Source organism: Octopus bimaculoides, chromosome 7 (genome assembly GCF_046866305.1).
Source record: "Octopus bimaculoides isolate indiv1 chromosome 7, ASM4686630v1, whole genome shotgun sequence".
Taxonomy (NCBI): domain Eukaryota; kingdom Metazoa; phylum Mollusca; class Cephalopoda; order Octopoda; family Octopodidae; genus Octopus; species Octopus bimaculoides.
Window position 1 is genome coordinate 79013184 of NC_142934.1, and position 4542 is coordinate 79017725.

Below are 4542 nucleotides of genomic sequence, written 5' to 3' on the forward strand. Positions count from 1 at the left end.
AGGCACGACGGTCAGGCGGTATTCGATGACGGACGCGATGTACGCGTTCGCCACCTCCGCCTGACCTTTTAGGGACAGCTTCCTCTCGGCCCATTGCCGGCAGAGAGTGGCCACCCTACTCGTTATCTCGTCCCAGTTCTTCTCCGTTTGCAGGTCCGGACCGTCCGTCCAGCGTCCCACTACTGAGGCGCTGCCAGACGGTATGGGCTTGCTTCTCCAGGTGCCGAGCAGCAAACCCACCGACTTATCCCGGTTGATTTTCGCTCCCGTCACCGCTTCGTAGTCTTTCAGTGTCTCGCCGACAAGCTCGATGTGCTCGTGGCTAGACGCTATGACGGTGACGTCGTCCGCGTATGCCGACACGCTCGTCCCGCACCCCAGTTCTCGCGAGATGCTCCTCAGTGTCGCCAGCTTCCGCAGTAGTGGCTCGAGAGTCAATACGTACAGGAGCGGCGACAGGGGGCATCCCTGACGAACCGAACGTGCAATGTCGAAGGGTCCCGATAGACGTCCATTGACGCGAACAACCGAACGGATGCCTGTGTACAAGGCAGCCATCCAGCCGCGGTAAACGGGACCGAAGCCGGCCGCTTCGAGGACGGCCTCCAAGTATCGATGGTCTACCCTATCGAAAGCTTTGGATTGATCCAAATTGATCAGGGCCCCACCCATGCCAGGTTCCTTAACTACCCTCTCTGTGATGTAGCGCATCAGATGGAGGTTGTCATGGATGCTCCGGCCCGGCACGGCGCACGTCTGCACCGTGCCGACCAGTTTCTCGATGACAAGCGCCAACCGCTTGGCTAACACCTTGGCCAAAATTTTCAAGTCTGCATTGAGCAGAGTGATGGGCCTAAAGTTATCTATGGCGTCCCCCCTTGTTTGGATCTTTCTTCAGCAGCGTTACCGCTCCTCGGCTCACAAAACCGGGAATGCTCCCGTTCTGCAGCCAGTTGCAGTACACGGCCGCCAAGACGTCTCCAAACAAGTCTGGCATACAGTTGTAAAGCTCGTAGGGCAGACCATCCAAACCCGGAGATTTGTCCGTCGAGCAACCCGCCATCGCGTCCCTCACCTCCTCCGCCGTGATGACCCCTTCGCAGCACTCCGCCTCTCTTGCCGAGAGTCGTGGCAAGCTGTGCAGGTAGGCACTAAAGTCCACCCTGCCTTCTCGCTCACCACTCCTCCCGAACAGTCGGGCAAGATGCCACTGAAACGCCTCGCACATCTTGCTCGGCTCGAGCAATTCGCGCCCCTGTTCGTCTACCAGAGACCGGATGGTGGCTCTGTTACCTCGCTGCGCCTCCGCCACCCGGGCCTCTCGTGCAGCTCCAACACCTTCATTCCTCAGAGCACGCATCCTTGCCTTGACAGCACACCCTTCGTGTTTAGCATTGAAGTGTTGGTCGAGGGCCAACCTCGCCGCTAAAACGTCGGATGCGATGCCACTTCGCAATGCCTCTTCTAACTTTATCACTAGCTCCCCCTCTACTTTGTTCCTCTCTACAGCTAGTGCCCTGCTATACCTTATTGCTTCCGCCCGTACTGCTCTCTTGAGGGCAAACCACCATTTGTTGTTGACGATGGCTCCCGTCAAAGCCCTCTTTACTAACGTGTTAATCCGGTCTCTGAAAACCTGTCTCGACGGGAAAGACGCGTTTAGTTTCCAGTAACCGGGACCCTGCCTATGTGCCTTATCTAAGTCTAGAGTACACGTCACAAGTTTGTGATCCGTGTAGCTGACTATGTGGAACTGTGGACATCCTAAACTATCCTATCTAGATACGATCTCGACGACCCAATGCGGTTGCTCCATGTCCACGTTGGCACATTTGGGTGGTCGAGTCGGTACCTGTCAGACAACTGGAAGCGTCTGAGCAGGTCTCTGAGGCCTTTGCATCCCCTTCTAGTTTTGTCACTCCCCATGTAGTCTAGATGCGTGTCCAAGGTAGCATTCCAATCCCCCACTAAAAGTAAGGGACGAGACGTTCCCAGGAATACTTCTAGACGTCGAAAGAAGTCCGACCGACCTGTTAAAGGAGGCACATAAACTGTCAGCAACCGAAAAGCGCCTCCATCACTGCCGTCCTCATCTAGAACAACCAGTCTACCCTCCGGGTCCGTAAATATCGTCTTTACTTGGAGATCCAGACTCTTGCGAAAAAGAACCGCCGTGCCACTACCGCCGTGCCACTACCGCCGTGCCACTACCGCCCATCCTCGGCAGACAGGGAGAAAAATAAATGTTAAACTGTCCGCCAAACATGGACTTTAGGGCCCGCGGTTCATGGAGTCTGGTCTCACTAATGGCTATGATATCCAAATTGTGTGACTTGATGTCATTTAAGAGGTACCCTTGTTTCCAAGGGGACCCCAAGCCACGCACATTCACACAACCAATCTTCACCATGATTCTATTTATACGTGTGCTTTAAAGCACAAAAGGAAAGGAAAAGGGAGCTACTTACTGTTTGCAAGTTTTGTTTCCTCCTTGGATTTTTCACCAAGGAGGCTATTGTACAATTTCTTGCACAAATATTTTTGACATCCCCCTACCGAGTTGGGGTAGAGGGATTTTATTTTGTGGTGCAATGCTGGTGATACATGATAAATTTTAATGTGTTTTGGCGGTGTTGTGTGTGGGTGGTTGTTTGTTTTGATGTCGTTATTTGTGATGTTTGTTTTAGAGTTGATGTAATTCATCAACTCTGTGTTTGTACTGTCTATTGCTGTTAGCATTGTTTTTTGCATATTACTATTGGTGTTAGGTGTATTTTCGGGAGATGTGAATCTCCCTGCTTTGTTTGTGTTTGCATTTTGTTTTGTTTTCTTCTTACTGCGCTTCCTCTTTCCTTTCGTAGCTATTTTCCACTCCTCCCCACTCTCTTCATCCGATGATGAGAATTCTGAGGAGTCAGAAAGAGGTAACGGCAAATTTTGTGCGTCTGTGTGTGTTTCTGTGAGTGTTTGTGTTGCTGTTTTTGTTGGTGTTGGCTGCTTGTTATTTGTGTGTGGTGTATGTGATATGGGGGAGGGAGAGTCAGTCTTGGAATTTTCTTTTTTTTTCTCTTCTGTTTTTGCAGTTTCTGTTGTCTTTTCTGTTGTGGTTATTGCTGATATTTCTGTTGTTGTTTTTTGTGCTGCTGGTGGTGTTGGTAGTAAAGTTTTTCTGTTGTGGGTATTTGGTAGTTTCTTCTGTTCTTGTTGTTGTTGTTGTTGTTTTTGTTTTTGTTTTTGTTTAGCGGCCAGAGGGCAGTCCTTTTTCAGATGTGCCTCGCTGTTGCATAGGTAACAGCGAGATCGCCTGCCCTCTACCACCACATACAGCTTGTGGTCCTCTGTCAGTCTAATGTTTGGAGGAATTTTCTGTGAAGCCTCCACCGTGATGTGGAGAAGGATTTCCAGATTTTTCCCTCCCCATTTCTTTTCTTCTACGACCGTAATCTCCAAAATATTTGCCTCCTCCATTTCGAGGCATACGGCCGATATCAGCCATTGGGTGTCCACTTCCGATGGCACATTTTTTATTATTACTTTGGTCACTCTCTGTCCTAGATAACTCGGTATCATCACCAAGTTATCTGTGCGGAGAGAGAGTGTCGAAAATTGCTTAGCTAAATTTTCATTTAAGAATCTCACCTGTACCGTTCCAAATTTTCGTCCCCACCTGACATGATTTTGATGAATCCATACAGGTTTAAGATAAACTTCGATCTTATCTGTGCTAAAATTTTCTACACGTCTGGTTTTTATGTTTACCAGTTTATAAATGATGCACTTGTTTTTTCCATAATATCTTTTGGAATGTTTATTCTAACATCATCTCCTTCTTTCGTAAGAAGGGATTTTGTGTCTTTGATTTGTTGTTGTGTGAATGTCACTATTGTTCTTTTTTCCTTTAGAGCATTTGCGAAATTTGTTTTTGTTGTGCTGGCGGACATGTTCTTTTGAATATTTTTGTTTATGTTGGTGTATGTACTGCCTGGTTCAAAGGTGGTGGTAGTGGCAGCAGAGTTTGCTGAACAGGTGATGGTGTCAGTGCTGACGGCCGATAACTTTGCGTCCTTGCTGTTGTTGTTGTTTTTGTTGTTGTTGTTGCTGGTGGTGGTGGCGGTGTTAACTTTCATGTTGTTGTCACTGGTGTTAGTAGATGGAGAGACTGCGTTAGTAGCAGTCGCCTCCGATCCAGATTTCCTCATAGTTTTCATGGTGGTGGTGGTGGTGGTGAGAAGGCTGTTAGTAGCTGTAATCGCCGTCTTTGTGACGTTTACAGCAACTGCGTTCCTGTCACTGTGTGAGCACGTGCTACTCTGTTCTTTTTTCTCTTCTGGCATCTGAAGCCTCGGGAAATGCTCATCAAAAGAACAAGACAAGCGTTCCAAAATTATGTTTCTCGACATTTTTCAAATGTCGAGAAAGAAATTTTTGTATTTTGCTAGGGCCGAAAATGCCCCTAGGGGCCAATTCCTGCCCTTGAAAATACACAAAAATGAAGCCTAGGTGCTTCGCAACAAAAATATCTAAAAATTCCAACAAAATGTG